The sequence below is a fragment of the Cnephaeus nilssonii genome (genome assembly GCF_951640355.1).
Source record: "Cnephaeus nilssonii genome assembly, chromosome: 6".
NCBI classification, from domain to species: Eukaryota; Metazoa; Chordata; class Mammalia; order Chiroptera; family Vespertilionidae; genus Cnephaeus; species Cnephaeus nilssonii.
The window spans coordinates 50827196-50846153 of NC_137077.1; the positions used below are offsets into that span (position 1 = coordinate 50827196).

Here is an 18958-nt window from a genome sequence, read left to right on the forward strand (position 1 = left end):
TGTCAGTGCACTACCACAGGGGGAGCACCGCTCAGCCAGAAGCTGAGCTCACGGCTGGCGAGCATAGTGGCAGTGCCAGGAGCCTCTCCCACCTCCGCGGCAGCACTAAGGATGTCTGACTGCCAGCTTAGGCTCACTCCATCAGACATCCCCCGAGGGCTCCCGGACTGTGAGAGGGTGCAGGCCGGGCTGAGGGACCCTTCCCCTCCCCCGCCCCGCGTGCATGAATTTTGTGCACCAGGCCTCTAGTACAAAATAATACTGAATGTAAACGGTAATTGAAAAAAATTAAAAATAGCCATGGCTGGTGTGGCTCAGTTGGTTGGGTGTCATCACATGCACTGAAAGGTTGCTGGTTCGATTCCCAGACAGGGCACATGCCCAGGTTTCGGGCTCAATCCCCAGTAGGAGGTGTGCAGGAAGCAGCCAATCGATGTTCCACTCTTGCATGGAGATTTCTTTCTCTCTCTCTCCCTCACCCTCTCTAAAAACCAATTAAAAACCTTTTAAAAACTAAATTAAATAAAAATTTTTAAAAGGAAGGGGGAAAAAGGCAGCAAAGGGAATTTAAAATCAATAGGAAGGCAATAGTGCGGGAAAGGACTGTGGAGGAAGCTAGAGAAGGGTGGAGGGCGTTAAGGGGGGGATAAAAAGGGGCCATCTGCAATACTTTCAACAATAAAGATAAATTAAAAACAAAATAAAATAAAATGAAATCAATAGGAAGAATTTCTTGACTCTGAGTGGGAAAGGTTTAAAATCATTCCCAAAGACAGCGGGGGCTTGGGGATGGGAAAAACAGGTAGATGATCAAAGGGCACCAACTTCCAGTTATATGATGAATAAGTTTGGGGGTCTAATGTACAGCATGGTATCTATAATTAGTAATACTGTATTATATGCTTGAAAGTTGTTAAAAGAGATTTTAAATGTTACCACACCAAAAAACAACAACAGTAATTATGTGAGAGATTGGAGGTTTAACTAACTTACTGTGGTAATCATTTCACAATAAACTTACATGTTCTATGTCTACAATATCTCAATAAAACAAACAAAACATCAAAAAAATCATCCCCAAAGATTTTAAAGGAGTATAAAATACATCATAGTTTTCTGGACTTTTTTTATTTTTGTGACTTTATTTGCTCCTATTTTTCCACTAATGCTTTCTATCCAGGTCAGGATCTCTACTGATATGCAAAGTCTACTTGTTTTCAATTTTGTGCCTCCACACAATCTCCCTATTCTCATACATGTCTTCCCATCTCCCTCAGTTTATCCAAATCCTACCAATTTTTCCCAAGGCCCAGCTGAAATCTAATTGCTTTTTAAAAGTATTTTTTTAAATTAATTTCAGAGAGGAAGGGAGAGGGAGAGAGATAGAAACATCAATGATGAGAGAGAATCACTGATTGGCTGCCTCCTGCACGCCCCCTACTGGGGATCAAGCCCACAACCCAGGCATGTGCCCTTGACCGGAATTGAATCCAGGACCCTTCAGTCTGCAGGCCAACGCTTTATTCACTGAGCCAAACCAACCAGGACGCATCTCCATTTCTAAAGTATATTTCATTATGCAAGTAAGTGAAAATTAGTGTAACCTTCCTGCTTTTTTATTAGATAGCAGATTCCCTTTATTAAAGAAAGGCACCAAGGACAATTTCTGTATGCTGGAGTTATACCGCTGTGCATGAAAGGACACTGGTGCCATGTCTTGTGGGTCAATTCATTTTCTTCGGGTATCTGATTCTATCATTGAACTTAATTTTCTTACAAATGAAAATGCTCTGTATAAAAAATGTCAATTCATAAACAGCAACCTTTTCCTTCTTCATTCCCCAAAGTACTAATAGTAATTTTAACTACATCATTTTAAACATTTTCTTTTAGGATCCAAGTAATTTGAATTTTATAGGGCAGAATATCAGCAACCCACAGGAGTCAAGCTGTGTCAAGAACTGATTCCTCATTTTTTGTTTTTTAATACATTTTATTGATTTTTTTTTTTTTTTTACAGAGAGGAAGGGAGAGGGGGAGAGATTTAGAAACACTGATGAGAGAGAAACATCAATCAGCTGCCTCCTGCACACCCCCTACTGGGGATGTGCCCACATCCAAGGTAAATGCCCTTGACCGGAATCGAACCTGGGACCCTTGAGTCCGCAGGCCGATGCTCTATCCACTGAGCCAAACCGGTTAGGGCAGTGATTCCTCATTTTATAAAGTTTACTCTACAGTACCTGACAAGGGAAAAAGGTATATTACAATCATGTCAATAAACATGGGGAAAGGGGTAAGAAAAGAATATTAAAACCATAGTCAACCTTGAATTGCTGGTTCTTCATCATTATAACCTGAGATTAATATCAATGCATTATTCTACATCATTCAGACCAATGATACGACTATTCTAAGTAACAGAAGTATTAAACACCCAGTCACACCTGATCACTCATTTTTATTTTGGTTCCTGTTTCCTCCTCTTATTTATGACAAATGTGAAAAATCATGAGCCCCATAGGTAGTGTCTTGTGCCAAGTAAATTGCAGGTGCCCAATAAATTACAGCAAAAAGGCAACTGAGCTCCAAAGGTAATATAGGCCAACTCTAAGAAATTGGGAAGTGTAGGAAAAAGGATAGAAAATATAATTTCTTATCAGTTTAAGTTGGGAAAGGTTAGGTATTTTGTTTTTAAATCTTGCTTATTACTTGAGGGGATTGAGAAATACAATCTTACTTCAGGTTTCAATGCAATTAGCCAAAGTCCTGGTCAACTAAACTTCCTCTATGGGATTGCCTAGTATCACAGTAAAGTAGTAAGTACAAATCTTTCTTTTCCTCTCTTTCTCTTTTAATTTTTTATTGGGGCAGAATACACAAAACATAAATTTACTATCATAAACATTTAAAAATATATTTTTATTGATTTCAGAGAGGAAGGGAAGGAACATCGATGAGAGAGAATCATTGATCGGCTGCCTCCCACACATCCCCCACTGCAGATCGAGCCCGAAATCCTGGCATGCACTCTGACTGGGAATCGAACCATGACCTCTTAGTTCATAGGTCGACATTCAAACACTGAGCCATACCGGCCGGGCACCATTGTAACAATTTTTAAGTGTACAGGTCAGTGGTATTAAATACATTTACATTGTTGTGTGACCATCACCACCATCCATCCCCATAACAATGTTCATCTTGTAAAACTAAAACTCTACAGCCATTAAACAATAACCCCCAACCCCCTGGCAGCCACCATACTTTCTTTTTTATTTTTAATTGATTTTTTAGAGGGAGGAAGGGAAAGGGCGGGGGGGGGGGAACGTTGGGAAAGGTAGACAGAGAGAAAAACATTGATTTGTTGTTCCATTTATTTATGTATTCATTGGTTGATTCTTGCATGTGCCTTGACCAGGATCAAACCCGCAACTTTGGCGTATCAGGACAATGCTCTAACCAACTTAGCCAAGACCTATATTTTCTGTCTTAATAATTCTGACTACTCTAAGTACCTCAAACATTTGAAATCATACTGTATTTGTCTTTTGTGACTTATTTCACTTAGTGTGTCTTCAAGGGTCCTCCTGTTGTAGAATATAGCAGAATTTCCAATCTTTTTATTTTCATTTTTTTAATCCTCACCCAAGGATATTTTTCCATTGATTTTTAGAGAGAGTGGAAGAGAGAGGGAAAGACAGAGAGAAATATCGATGTGAGAGAAACACATCAATTGGTTGCCTCCTACACGAGCCCCAACCAGGACCCGGGTCAGGGAGAAGCCTGTAACCGAGGTACGTGTCCTTGACCAGAATCGAACCCGGGACCCTTTATTCCACAGGCTGACGCTCTATCCACTGAGCCAAACCGGCTAGGGTAGAATTTCCAACCCTTTTAAAGTATGAACACTATCCCTTGTATGTATTTACAACATTTTATTTATTTATTAGTCGATGGACACCCATGTTTTAGATATTGTCAATAACACTGCTATAAATATGGGTGTACAAATATCTCTTGAGACCCTGCTTTCAATACTTTTGGTTCCACATAATACTAGTATATACTCAGAAGTGAAATTGCTGGATCATATGGTAATTCTATTTTTAATTTTTTGAGAAGCTGCCATACTGTTTTCCACATTGGTTGTACCATTTTATACTACCACCAACAGCATGCAAAGGTTCCAATTTCTCTACATCCTCGCTAATCTTCTTTTCTTTTCTTTTTTTTTTTTAAATTTCTTTATTGATTAAGGTATCACATATTTGTCTTTTTTTTCTTTTTAAAAAAATATTTGATAAATATTCTGTCCATTAGTAACTAATATTTGAGAACTTTTATCATATTAATGGAGCTTAATCTAAGAGAAGTTCAACATACATTTTTCAAAATATTTCAATACTGGGTATTAATAAGAGATATAATTATGGTCAAAATTATTTTGCCATAACTTGTAATAAATGTTTGATAGTAGTACATATACAATTCAGTTTTTGGTGTAAGGTCCTTTGGCAGTCAGAAAGAACATCTGATTTACTTCGCTAATAGAAATATCTTTTAATGCTGGGATGGCCTCTCCCTGGTATTTCTTTTGCTGCTGATTTTTAGCATTGTTATCTGTGACTGTATGAATGGAGTTGAGTGGCGAGGTGCTCATCATGTTTACTCCAAATAAGAGGACATACCCGATTACTATAGTACTGAGGAGGTAGACAGGCAAAGCAACTGCCCAATACTTTTGAGGCCAATAGGTCAAGCTTAAGGTGTTCAGCCAAAACTCAGGAACAAAAACCCACAAGAGATACAGGATGAAGCCAAATTGGGAGCTTATGAAAAGAACAAAAGCCATAAATAGCTCTTTCTGGCAATGGCAACGGTGAATTTTCCAACATTTTCCCTGAGGCTTTGAGACAATGAGGTCAAGGTGGTTCTCGACCTTGATTCCTTTAAGCGCCCACTTGGGCCCCTTTCAACAGCTCAGCAAAGAGTCGAGGGGCGACAGCGCCCCCTGTCCAGGTGCAAGCGCACTGCCTATTGTTTTTCTTTTCTTTTTTTTAAATAAATCTTTATTGTTCAGATTATTACAATTGTTTCTCCTTTTCCCCCCCATATCTCCCCACCACCCGGTTCCCACCCGCCCTCTGCCCTTACCTCCCTCCCCACCGTTGTCCTTATCCATAGGTGTATGATTTTTGTCCAGTCTCTTCCCATACCCCCCACACAGACACCCCTTTCCCCCAGAGAATTATCAATCCACTCCCATTCTATGCCTCTGATTCTATTATGTTCACCAGTTTATTCTGTTCCTCAGATTTTTAATTCACTTGATTTTTAGGATCACTTGTTGATAGATATGTATTTGTTGTTCATAATTTTTATCTTTACTTTTTTCTTCTTTTTCCTTTTTAAAGAATACCTTTCAGCATTTCATATAATACTGGTTTGGTGGTGATGAACTCCTTTAGCTTTTTCTTATCTGTGAAGTTCTTTATCTGCCCTTCAATTCTGAATAACTTTGCTGGGTAGAGTAGTCTTGGTTGTAGGTTCTTGCTCTTCATCACTTTGAATATTTCTTGCCATTCCCGTCTGGCTGGCATAGTTTCTGTTGAGAAATCAGCTGACAGTCGTATGGGTGCTCCCTTGTAGGTAACTAACTGTTTTTCTCTTGCTGCTTGTAAAATTCTTTGTCTTTTGCCCTTGGCATTTTAATTATGATGTGTCTTGGTGTGGTCCTCTTTGGATTCCTCTTGTTTGGGGTTCTGTGCGCTTCCTGAACCTGTAAGTCTATTTCTTTCACCAGGTGGGGGAAGTTTTCTGTCATTATTTCTTCAAATAGGTTTTCAGTATCTTGCTCTCTCTCTTCTGGCACCCCAAAAATTCGGATATTGGTACGCTTAAAGCCATCCCAGAGGCTCCTTATGCTATCCTTACACTTTTGGATTCTTCTTTCTTTCCGCCTCTCTGGTTGGGTGTTTTTTTCTTCCTCATCTTCCAGATCTTTGGTTTGACTCTTTGGGTACGGTGGTCTACAGTTGAGTGTCTGTATATTCTTTATTTCAGACAGTGTATGCATAATTTCTGACTGGTCCTTTTCCATTTTTTTGGTATTCTCATTCAGGTCATCGAAGGTCTCTTCAAGTTTCTCAGCGGTTTTTAGAAGATTCTTGAGTAACCTTATAAATGTGGTTCTGAACACTGTGTCATCCATTAGTTTGCTTTCCTCCATCTCTCCTACTCGTGACATACTTTGGCGTCTCTGCATTTTGGCTGCCTCCCTGTGTTGATGGAGTGGCTTTGTGTGGTCAGTGACCTATAGGGGCCGGTAGCTCAGCTTCCCCAATCACTCTAGGTGGTCGCTCTTGGTACACCCCTTTGTGGGCTGAGTGGAAAGTCTTGGTGTAGTTAAAAGCCTTGATTGCTGTTGGTACACTGGGAGGAATTGACCTCCAGGCTAACTGGCTGTGAGGACCTGCTGTGTCTATAATGGAAGAATTGCTGTGCTGGAGACACAGTAGGGCTTTGGTGCTCACTGAGTCTGCCTCTTGAATGTGTCCCTTATGAGAGTGGTTGAAATCTGGTGTCATCCACACTGACCACTAGATACCCTAGTGTCTGGATCTCCAATGGGGTGCAGGTCTGAGGCCTCCCAGCAGGAGCTACAGCAAGAGCTACAGTTTTCTCCTCTTTGCTTGGGCGGTTTTGGAGCAGTCTGACTAGAGCTGCAGTTAATTTGGTTGAGCTGCCACAGAACAGGCCATTTATATGTAAAAGCCACTGTGTGGAGCCTGGGCGGGTTTGTAGAATGTGCGGGGCGGGGTCTCAGGGCGTCACTAGGCTGGGGCGTGGCCAGCGGCCATGGCTGCCTTCAGCCGTCTCTGCCTTTCCGCGTTTCCAAGTCCCCGTGTCCCGCGCTCCAGTGCAGCAAACCCTGATTGCTGGGCGCACCTCTGCAGAAAAGTCACTCTCACTCTCCGACCAATGGCCGAGAGTCCAGCTTCTCCCCGTAGGCGTCTGGGTCCCCCGCGTGTCCCCAGAAACTGGAGTTCAGAGTGATCGGGAGTTTGTCTCCCTTCTGTTTGAAGAATAGCCGCGCGTCCAGTCGCCCGCCACCAGCCCGCTTCGCGCGCGTCTCCGTACCTCAGCTCTCCAGCTTTTGAGCTCCCTTCTCTTCTTAGTTGTAAATCTACTACTCAGCCAGCTTTCCCGTGGTTCTGGGTGGTAGACATTTTATTTTTTAGTTGTATTTTTGAAATTGTTGTGCGAGGCGGCAGTTTAGTTGTTTAACTTTGCCGCCATCTTGGTTCCTCCCCTATTTTCTTTTCTTAATAGTAGTCATCATAATGGGTGTAAAGTGTATTTTGTATTTTGATGTGCATTTCCCTAATGATTAGTGATGTTGAGCATCTTTTCATGTACTTATTGGACATCTGTACATTTTCTTTGGGGAAATGTATACTTTGCCAATTTTTGAATCAGGTTGTTTTTTTGTTGTTGAGTTTTAAAAGTTCTCCATATGTTCTGGATGCTAGTCCCTTATCAGATATAGATTTCCAAATATTTTTTTCTCATTCTCTGGGCTGCCTTTTTACTTGTCTTTTAATGCACAAAATTTTAAAATTTTAATGAAGTTCAATTGGTCTACTTTTTCTTTTCTTACCTGCACCTTTGGTGTCATATTCAAGAAATCACTGCCAAATCCAATGTCATGAAGCTTTGTCCTATGTTTTCTTGTAAGAGTTTTATTGTTTTAGGTCTTACATTTAGATTCTTGATTCATTTTGAATTAATTTTTATATATGGTGTTAGAGAGGAGTCCAACTTCATTCTTTTGCATGTGGAAATCCAGTTTTTCCATTTGTTGAAAAAACTGTCCTTTCTCCATTCAAAGTGATGAATAGCAAGGACCTACAACCAAGATTACTCTACGCAGCAAAGCTATTATTTAGAATTGAAGGTCAGATAAAGGGCTTCACAGACAAGAAAAAAATAGAGGAGTTCATCACCACCAAACTAGTATTACATGAAATGTTGAAGGGTATTCTTTAAGAAGAGGAAAAGGAAGAAGGAGAAGGAGGAGGAGGAAGAGGATGAGAAGGAGGAAGAAGAAGAGGAGAATATGAACAATAAAATGGAAATAAATATATATCAATTGAATCTACAAATCAAAATAAATGAACAAGAAATCTAATGAACAAAATATACTGATGAATAAAATAGAATCAGAGGCATGGAAACATGGCATAGACTGATGACTCTGAGAGGGAAGGGGGGAGGGGAAGCGGGAAGAGATTAACCACATCTACACTAATAAAAGAGAAGTATGCAAATTGACTGTACCTCCATGATGACATCAGCCAATCAGGAGCGGGTATACAAATTAATCCAACAAAGATGGCGGGTTAATTTGCATACACAGGCACAGAGCAGCCGGGCGGGCAGGGATGCCTGCTATGAAGGGGAGGGCGGGGGGTGGAGGGAGCTACAGGAGCAGCACTCCGGCCGGCTGGGAGCAAAGACTTGCAAAGGCTCCCGGGCAGCCGGGAGCAAAGCCAGGGGAAGGAAGGCCTATTTTGCACGAATCTTCATGCAATGAGCCTCTAGTATCTTATATGCATATATGCCTTACCTATGGACACAGACAATAGGGTGGTGAAGGCCTGGGGTGGGGTGAGAACTGGATGGGGGGGTATTGGGGGAAAGAAAGGGGGACATCTGTAATACTTCAACAATAAAGACTTAGTATTAAAAATAATAAAAAATGCTATCATTAAAAATATAAAAATAAAATCTATTAAGACTTAATTTGTGGCCTAGAATATGATGTACTCTGGAAAATGTCCCCTGTGCACTTGAAAAGAATGTGTATGCTATTGTTGTTGGTCAGAGTGTTCTATATATGTCTGTCAGATCAAGTTGGTTTATTGTGTTAAGTCTTCTATTTCCTTATTTTCTGTCTGGTCTTTCTATCCATTATTGTGAATGAAGTATTGAATTCTTCAACTATTAATGTTTATTTCTCCCTTCAATTCTGTCAGTTTCTGTATTTTGACAGTTTATCATTAGGTATATAAATGTGTATAATTGTTATAGCCTTTAGCTGTATTGAAACTTTTATTAATATACTAGAGGCCCAGTGCACAAAAATTCGTGCACTGCAGGGGTCCCCTCAGCCCGGCCTGCCCCCTCTTACAGTCCGGGAGCCCTCAGGGGATGTCCTACTGACGGCTTAGGCCCGCTCCCCGCAGTCTGGCCTCTCTCTGCAGGAGGCGACTGGGCCATCATGGGAAGGCGCCGCCCCCATCACCCCGCTGCCGCCACCACTGCCGGCCACCGGCCCTTGTCAGCCCTCGCAGCCGCCATGGCTTTGTCTGGAAGGATGTCTGGAAGACGTCTGGTCTATCTGGTCTAATTAACATATTACCCTTTTATTAGTATAGATAATGTCCTCCTTATCTCTTATAACTTATTTTGATCAAAGATTTATTTATTCTGCTGTTAGTATAGCTACCACTGCTCTCTTTTGGTAACCATTTGCATGGGACATCTTTGGCATCTGTTCACTTTCCACTGAGCCAAACCGGTTAGGGCTGGCATCTGTTCACTTTCAACCTGTTTGTGTCTTTGGATCTCAAGTGAGTCTCTTAGAGACAGCACATAGTTAGATAATGTTTTTATCCATTTCACCAATCTCTGTCTTTTGATGGAAGAGTTTAATCCATTTGCTTTTTAAGTAATTACTAATAAGGAGGAACTATTGTCGTTGTGCTCTTTGTCTTCTATATGACCTATAGCTTTTTTGTCCCTCATTACGGTCTTCCTTTTTAGTTGATTTTTATTTATTTATTTATATATTTTTTAAAATATATTTTATTAATTTTTTACAGAGAGGAAAGGAGAGAGATAGAGAGTTAGAAACATCGATCAGCTGCCTCCTGCACACTCCCCACTGGGAATGTGCCCGACACGCCCTTGGACTGGAATCGAACCTGGGAGCCTTGAGTCCGCAGGCCGACGCTCTATCCACTGAGCCAAACCAGCCAGGGCTTAGTTGATTTTTAAATGAAATGCTTAAATTTCTTTCTCATTTCCTTTTGTGTATATTCTATAGTTACTTTCTTTGTGATTACCATGGGGATTACATTTAACAACCTAAAGTTATAATACTCTAATTTGAATTTATACCAGTTTAACTTCAATAAATGCAAAAACTGTGCTCCTTTACAGTTCTCAACCCATCCCTTTTGGTTGCTGATGTCACGAAATTACATCTTTATACACTGTAGGCCCCAAAACATAAACTAATAATTCTTTTAAATACATTAGGCTCTTAAATTATGAAGAAAAGAAGATTTGGAGTTACAAATTAAAGTTACAGTAATATTAGCCCTAGCTGGTTTTGTTCAGTGGTTAGAGTGTTGGCCTGCAGACTGAAGGGTCACGGGTTTGATTCTGGTCAAGGGCACATAACCTCAGTTGCAGGTTCGATCGCTGGCACTGGTCAGAGTGTATGTGGGAGGCAACCAATTGATGTGTCTCTCTCACATCGCTGTTTCTCTCTCTGTCTCTCCCCCTCCCTTCCACTCTCTCTAAAAATAAAATCAATGGAAAAAAATATCCTTGGGTGAGGATTAACAGAAAAGAAAAAGAAGAAATAAAGTTACAGTAATATTAGCTTATGCATTAATAATTTTTTTCTTTAAAAGTATTAGTCTTTTGCCCTAGCCAGTTTAACTTAGTGGACAGAGTGTCGGCCTGTGGATCAAAGGGTCCCGGGTTCGATTCTGGTCAAGGGCAAGTACCTTGGTTGCCGGCTCCTTCCAAGGCCCTGTCAGGGTGTGTGCAGGAGGCAACTAATCAATGTGTTTCGCTCACACTGATGTTTCTCTCTGTCTTTCCCTCTCTCTTCCACTCTCTCTAAAAGATCAATGGAAAAATATCCTCAGGTGAGGATTAACAACAACAAAAAAGTATTAGTCTTTTAAATCCTGTAAAAAGCAGAAAGTGCAGTTACAAACCATTATTACAATAATTCTAGCTTTATAATTTCCCATATACTTACCTTCCTTGAGATTTTGACTTCTCCCTACAGCTCTGAGTTTACTTTCTAGTATCCTTTCATTTTACTTTTCAGGACTCCCTCGAGCATTTCTTGCAGGGCAGGTCTAGCAGTCACAAACTCTCTCAGCCTTTGTGTACCTAGGAATGTCTTAATTACTCCCTCACGTTTGAAGGGCAGTTTTGCTGGATAGAGGATTCTTTTTAAAATATATATATTTTTAATTTATTTGAGAGGAAGGGAGAGGGAGAAAGAGATAGAAACATCAATGATGAGAGAGGATCATTGATCGGCTGCCTCTTGCATGCCCCACACTGGGGATTGAGCCCACAACCCAGGCATGTGCTCTGACCAGAAATCGAACTGTGACCTCCTGGTTCATAGGTCGATGGATGCTCAACTACTGAGCCATGCCGGTCAAGCTGGGTAGAGGATTTTTTCTTTTAGGACTCTGTCTTCTGGCCTCCAAAGATTTTTATTTTCTGTTTCTTGCTCTCAATTATTTCCATTCTCCTATCTTCAAATTCACTGATTCTCTCTTCTTCCTTGCTCAAATCTGCTCTGAATCTTTCTAGTGAATTATTCATTTTAGTTATTGTACTTTTCAGCTTCAGGATTTCTTTTTGGTTTCTTTTTAGGTTTTCTATTTCCCTGATATTTCTGTTTTGTTCACACATTGTTTTCTTGACTTTCTGCACATCTTCCCTTAGTTCTTTGAGCATCTTTAAGGCAGTTGTTTTAAAGTCTTTGTCTAATAGATCTGCCATCAGGTCTTTTGCACAACAGTTTATTTTTTTTTTCCTTTGAATGGGTCAGACTTTGCTCTTTCTTTATATGCCTTGTGATTTTTTGTTGAACACAGGACATTTGACTCTAACAAAGTTGTAACCCTGAAAATCAGATTCTACCCCTTCCCCAGGGTTTGCTGGTTTTTGTAATTGTTTTTGTGTTTTTTCATTGCTTAGGGTAACCTGTGTGCCAAGGTTCGGCCTGATGTGTACATTCAATGTCTTCTAAGGTCTTTACTGAGCCTTTCCCTAGGCATTCATAGTCACTTTCTAATTTTCCCCACATATGCAATTGTTTTTTTTTTTTCTTTTTCTTTTGTTTTTTTTTGCAATTGTTTTTGAATATCCTAGTCTTTAATGTCTGGCTTCTGAAAGGAGAAATAGTTAAAAATAAAGGGGAAAGGTGCTTTAAATGCCCTAAAAGTCACATCAGCCAGAGGGGCTTATAACAATGCAGGGAGGTGCCACAAAATGGCTAACAATCTCTTTGTCTATACCTCTGTGATCAGAAGCAACAATCAGCAATCAGAGCAGAGATCTCTGATATTTAGAGGAAAGGCAAAAATGACCCCATCCTCCAAGCTGCTCCAGGAACATATACACAACGGCCTGACTGGGAATGGGGATGTATAACTTCTCCTGAAATCGACTAAAATTAACCACAATTTTCCTCTAATTCTTACCCTGAAAGTTGCAAGCCTTCAACAGACTCCAGAGTGCCACAACAGTTATATCTGACAGATCCTGCCAGTGCAATTATTGTCTGGATGGGAAGACAGATTCCTTGTACCTCCTATTATACCATCTTCCCAAAATCCATTCATTTCTTTTTAATAATATTCTCTTGTGACTTTTTTCAGTAAGGCCATAAACTAAATTCTGTGTCCAATTACTTTGAAACTAGAAATCTGTATGGCTTGGCTTATCAGGCCTCTCTGGTCCTGAAAAGACTGTTGTCTTACTTGCTAGATTGCTTGGGGGAAGGACAGAGAAAGGGAAGAGGCAATAGGTTTGATGAAGGCACCATTGGTTTCTTAACCCACCCTCATTCCCAACTCTTCTCCCTTGTTTATCTTCTACTATAAAGGCAAAAAAACAAAAACAAAGAAAAAACAAAACCAGATACTCATTTCCCAGCCTCCCACGCAGCTAAGATGAAATCTGTCACAAAGTTCAGGTCAATGAGACACAGAAATCCAATGGTAGAAGACTGTAACTCTGGAAAAGCTTTTGTTTCCTTATAAAAGAGAAAGATAGAGCGCTAGCCTAGTATCTCAGTTGATTAGAGCTACTCAGTTGTCCAGATACACCAAGGTTGCAGGTCTGTTCCCTGGTCAGGGCACATAATTAATCAACCAATGAATGCATAAATAAGTGAAACAACAAATTGATGTTTCTCTTTCACTCTCTCCCCACTCTAAAAAAAACCAATCAACTAAAAATAATTTTTTTTTTTTAAAGAAAAGGGAAAGGTAGCCCTAGCCATAGCCAGTTTTGCTCAGTGGATAGAACATCGGCCTGCAGACTGAAGGGTCCCAGGTTCGATTCCGGTCAAGGGCACATGCCGGGGTTGCGGGCTCAATCCCCAGTGGGGGGCATGCAGGAGGCAGCCAATCAATGATTCTCTCTCATCATTGATGTTTCTATCTCTCTCTCCCTCTTCCTTCCTCTCTGAAATCAATAAAAATATATTTTAAAAAAGAAAAGAAAAGGGAAAGGTAGAAAAGGAAAGTCCCTGTGCTACTTACTCCTTCTCTTTTCTTCCTCACCCTCTCATTGTGAGGTGACAAACTTGAGACTAAATGGTAAAAGCTAAAAGTGGGAAGCAGAGAGGTAGAAAGAATCTAGGTCCTCTTGCTTAATTTCTCTAAAAGTCCTAATTCTAGACTTCTTTTGTTATAGGGGTTCACAAAATTTAAAGCTACTGTTAGGTACTTGCAGCTGCAACCATTCCTAACCAATAAATGATGATTTTCAAGATTTATAGATTTTTCCTCTTTTTCTATTTAAGGAACTTGAAAACTGAAATATGCAAGGAAGTATCTCATTCTATATCTTCATGAGTATTTATCAATTGTACCCTAATGCAGACTTCCATTTTCACTTTCACATAGTATACCAAATAAATTACTCTATCTCATCATTTCCTATTGCCCCAGGGTTCCTTAAAAACAATGGTTACATACTATTTGGGGGGGTTGGGAAGGCCAAAATGGTAAGAGAGAGGCAACTTATGATGTTGCTCTTGAAACTGAGGCAGTTAAAGATCACTCTTCACTAAGGTTCGGAGTTTTAGTTTGAGCCACATCTTTTCTTAGTTCTGGCGGCTCCCCTCCCTCAATACATAGTGTCTGGCTCTTTATTAAACTCCAGGCCACTCTTGGGAACTATGTTTAAGAATTAACATCAATATTCATTATCTTTCCTTGGATGGCAGCTACTTTCTTGGATGGATTAAAGGCTCAACAAACTTTAAAGGACCAGTGCCTTGGAGCACAGAGATTCCAATAGCAATTCAGCAGAGCTTGGTTCTGTGTCAGTTACATAGCTAATTGCTTTTGCTCTAATGGTAGACTTTTTAGTATTCTGCTTTCCAGATGTAGCCACTTAGTGGAGGTACCATTAAAGTTCCCAAAGGAATAACTTTAGTTTTTAACAAAGCAAGGAATGCTTCTTTTTGGGTCAAAGTGATTATCACTCAGTAAAAGTTCTGACATTACCCATTTACATTTTTCAATATCACCTCTCTTCTCAAACTATTATTAGATTATTAGAATACTAGAGGCCTGGTGCATGAAATTCGTGCACGGAGGGGGGTTGTCCCTCAGCCCAGACTGTACCCTCTCCAATCTGGGACCCCTCAAGGGATGTCCGACTGCCCGTTTAGGCCCGATCCCAGGGATCGGGCCTAAACGGGCAGTTGGACATCCCTCTCACAATCCAGGACTGCTGGCTCCCAACTGCTTGCCTGCCTGCCTTCCTGATTGCCCCTAACCGCTTCTGCCTGCCAGCCTGATCACCCCCTAACCACTCTGCTGCCAGCCTGTTTGCCCCCAACTTCCCTCCTCTGCCGGCCTGGTTACCCCTAACTGCCCTCTCCTTCAGGGTTGATCACCTCCAACTGCCCTCCCTTGCAGGCCGGGTGCCTCCCAACTGCCCTCTCCTGCTGGCCATCTTGTGGTGGCCATCTTGTGTCCACATAGGGGCAGGATCTTTGACCACATGGGGGCAGCTATATTGTGTGTTGCAGTGATGATCAATCTGCATAGTACTCTTTTATTAGATAGGAAGAGGCCTGGTACAGGGGTGGGGGCCAGCTGGTTTGCCCTGAAGGGTGTCCCTGATCAGGGTGGGGTTCCCTTGGGGCATGGGGCGGCCTGAGCGAGGGGCCTGTGGTGGTTTGCAGGCTGGCCACGCCCCCTGGCAACCCAAGCGGAGGCCCTGGTATCTGGAATTTATTTTCCTTTTACAATTGAAACTTTGTAGCCTGGAGCAGAGCCACGCCTGGGGCTCCCTCTGAGGCCCGCAGCCATTTGTGTTGGGGTTATAATTGAAACTTTGTTGCCTTAAGTGGGTGGGCCCGGCCAGGGTGTGCAGAAAGCTTTGCTTCCCCTGTTGCCGGCGGCAACCCTGGCCTGCTCTCTCAAGCTCCATTCTGCCGCCATTTGTTTGAATTTGTTTACCTTCTATAATTGAAACTTTGTAGCTTGAGTGGAGGCTTAGGCCTGCAACGGCTGGCAGAAAGCTTGGCTTCCTCTGTTACCTAGGAAACCTTGCTCTCTGTGGCTGTAGCCATCTTGGTTTGGGTTAATTCGCATACTCGCTCTGATTGGATGGTGGGCGTGGCTTGTGGGTGTGTCGGAGGTATGGTCAATTTGCATATTTGTCTATTATTAGATAGGATTATTAGATAGGATTATGAGGTATAGAGCTTTCGAAAAACACATCAAACACATTTATCTTCTAATTTGCTACACAGTAATAAGCGAAGCCATCCCTGGACCTCACATATGGATTGGGAAGGCCAAAGATACAGTGTGAACAACGTGGACCTTAACCATTAGATTTAGGCAAATCTACTACACCGTTTTTCTTAATTGGGCTGCTAAAAATTTCATTATGGAAAAAGAACTCTCTAATCTAGGGTGGGGAACGTCCAGCCCGCAGGCCGCAATCATTGGTCTAGCCCTGCCAAGGCATTAGGGGTGAATTAAATGTTTGACCAAATATAGCAGGCTAATTTTTAGGTTGATAATTTTGTATGGCCTGCAAATGATATTATAAATATCTAAATGGCCCTTGGCAGAAAAATGGTTCCCCATTCCTGCTCTAAACACTTCTTGATAATACAGGAGATTCTGAATGCTTACAATGAGCTGAGCAGAGCATATACAAGTCACAGTATAGAGCCTACAATGACTTTAAGGGCTTATACAATTTAGTACTGTAATGGTTAAGCCAAAATAAAAAATGCAGCTGGAGAGGCTGGAGGGAGGGAAGAAGAGAAAAAAAGAGAGGGAGGGAGGAAAAAAAAAGATATATTCCTCAGTCTACAAACTCATTCACTCACTCACTCACAAATAATTCCAAACTGCAGCAATATGTTTTTGTTTTAAACAAGTTATCTAAGCTTAAGTGTCCAGAGCCTTAGCAAGAGGTTATAGTGTGGTAAAGAAATAGACAGACTCAAATGGTTTGGCAGGTCTCTTGAATAAACCAGAAGCTTGTAGGTAGGGTAGGATGTACTGAATTTGGCTTGCCACCTTAATTTTTCCCCAGTTTATTTTTATTTATTTATTTTATTGTTTAAAGTATTACATATGTCTCATTTTTCCCCAATTGACACCCCCCTCCCGTTTTTTTACCTAATGTAGTATTTCCCTCATGTGAAAAACGGAAGTAGTAACTACAAGGAGCTAGCTAATTTTCCCCCATGTCAGAGACTTCAGTGGTAAAATGGCATAATTTCTAGGGGCCAGGGAATAAAATTAGTAAAGATTATTAAATATCTTTATTTTAATGACTACTTAATTTTAATGTGCATAGGTGTTTGATTCAGACTAAACATAGTTTACATCTCTATACTTTCGAACTGTAATCTGGGCAATTTGCCTAAACTCACAAAGCTTCTGTTTATTCATCAAATTGTAAGAAGAAAGGTATTCTCTTCATATGATCATTAGCAACAATCAATTCAATTATAAGTCTCAAACACTTAGCTCTGTGCATTTCACACACTAAATGCTAAATTTTAAAAAAAAATGGACATGTTCCTAAATCTTATATTAACAGAGTATATGTTAGTATGAAATGCAGAAGGAAAAACTGAAAATGATAGACTCATGAAAGAAAAAATCAGGCCAACTTAGTAGTGACTACAATAAACAATAAGGCAGTTATATAGTATAATACAATACCCTTTGACCAACATGTTCATGTTTCCCTTATCCACAGCCACTGGTAATGTTGATTCTGTTCTCTGGTTCTATGAGTTTGGCTATTTTAGAGTTTATGTGTAAGTGAGATCATACATTATTTATCTATCTCTGTCTGCCATATTTCATTTAGTATAATGCCCTCAAGATACATCCATGTTGTTGCAAATGGAAGGATTTCCTTTCTTTATTATGGCTGAATAATATTCCATTGTGCTCAGACATCTCTCAGAGCAATATTCTTGCCTATATGTCTCCTAGGGCAAAGGAAATAAATGAAAAAACAAGCAAATGGGACTACATCAAACTAAAAAGCCTCTGCACAGCAAAACAAACCATCAACAAAATGGAAAGGGAAGCCACTGTATGGGAGAACATGTTTACCAATGATACATCTAACAAGGGCTCAATTTCCAAAATACATGAAGAACCTATACAACTCAACACCAATAAGACAAACAACCAATTAAAAATGTGCAAAGGACCCAAACAGACACTTCTCCAAAGAGGACATACAAATGGCCAATAGACACGTGAAAAAATGTTCAATATCACTAATCATCAGAGAGATGCAAATCAATACCACAATGAACTATCACCTCACACCTGCCAGGATGTATACCATCAATCCTACCTAATAATAGAGTAATATGCAAATTGACCATACCTTCGCTACACCCACAAGCCACGCCCACCAACCACGCCCACCAGGAAACCGTTGCAGGGACGTTGAGGTGTGGCGGAGCCCAAGGCCAGGAAAGCCTCGGTCGGGCGGAGGCTTTCCCGGCTTTGGGCACCAGCGGGGAGCCTGCATGGATCGCAGGCAACCACGGGGGTTGGCTCCTACAATCTGCAGCAGGGACGCTGGGGTGCAGCAGAGCCAAGGCTGCCGCCCGGGACCAAGCCCCAACCCTGAAAGAAGGCAGAAGGCGGTGGCCACAGCCAAGGGCTGGGTCCCCGGTGCCGGCAGAAAGCTGGTGCAGGCAGCCAGGTGAATGAAGGTCTATTGCACAAATCTTCGTGCAAACGGGCTGCTAGTAAATAAATAAACAAAAAAATGCTGGTGAGGATGTGGAGAAAAGGGAACTGCACTGTTGATGGGAATACAGACTGGTGCAGCCACTGTGGAAACAGTATAAAGTTTCCTCAAAAAATTAAAAATAGAATTGCCTTTGGACCCAGCAACCCAACTTCTGGGAATATGCCCTAATAATTCTAAAACATCAATCAGAAAGAATATATGCAACCTTATGTTCATAGCAGCTTTATTTATAATAGCCAAGATATGGAAACAGCCCAAGTAGATGAGTGGATAAAAAAGCAGTGGTACCTTTACACAATGGAATACTACTCAATCATTAAAAAGAAGGAAATCTTATCTTTTGCAACAGCATGAATGGACCTGGAGAGTATAATGCTAAGTGAAATAAGCCAGTCCGAGAAAGGCAAGTATCATGTGATCTCACTTATATGTGGAATTTAATGCACAAAATAAACTGACAAACAAAACAGAAACAGAGGCATGGATATATTGTCACCTTAATTTAATGCAAAAAAAAATTCTTACCATTACTTGACATATTTTGCTTATTGATTATCTTTGTGTCTAACTTGCAAGGTTTTGAAATAAAACCAGGCAAATAGGAAACTCCTTAAATTTTGAATGTTTGCTT

At 40.9% G+C, this 18958-nt stretch overlaps 1 protein-coding gene and 1 pseudogene across 4 annotated transcripts in view; both read right to left on the minus strand.

Moving 5' to 3' along the window:
* ATF7 (activating transcription factor 7) overlaps positions 1-18958 on the minus strand; it is a 110357-nt gene that overhangs the window by 45792 nt on the left and 45607 nt on the right. The gene's annotated exons all lie outside the window — the stretch shown is intronic.
* On the minus strand, positions 1485-5069 carry LOC307101755 (phosphatidylinositol N-acetylglucosaminyltransferase subunit P-like; annotated as a pseudogene). The gene has a single exon. The product of its transcript is annotated as a phosphatidylinositol N-acetylglucosaminyltransferase subunit P-like (transcript).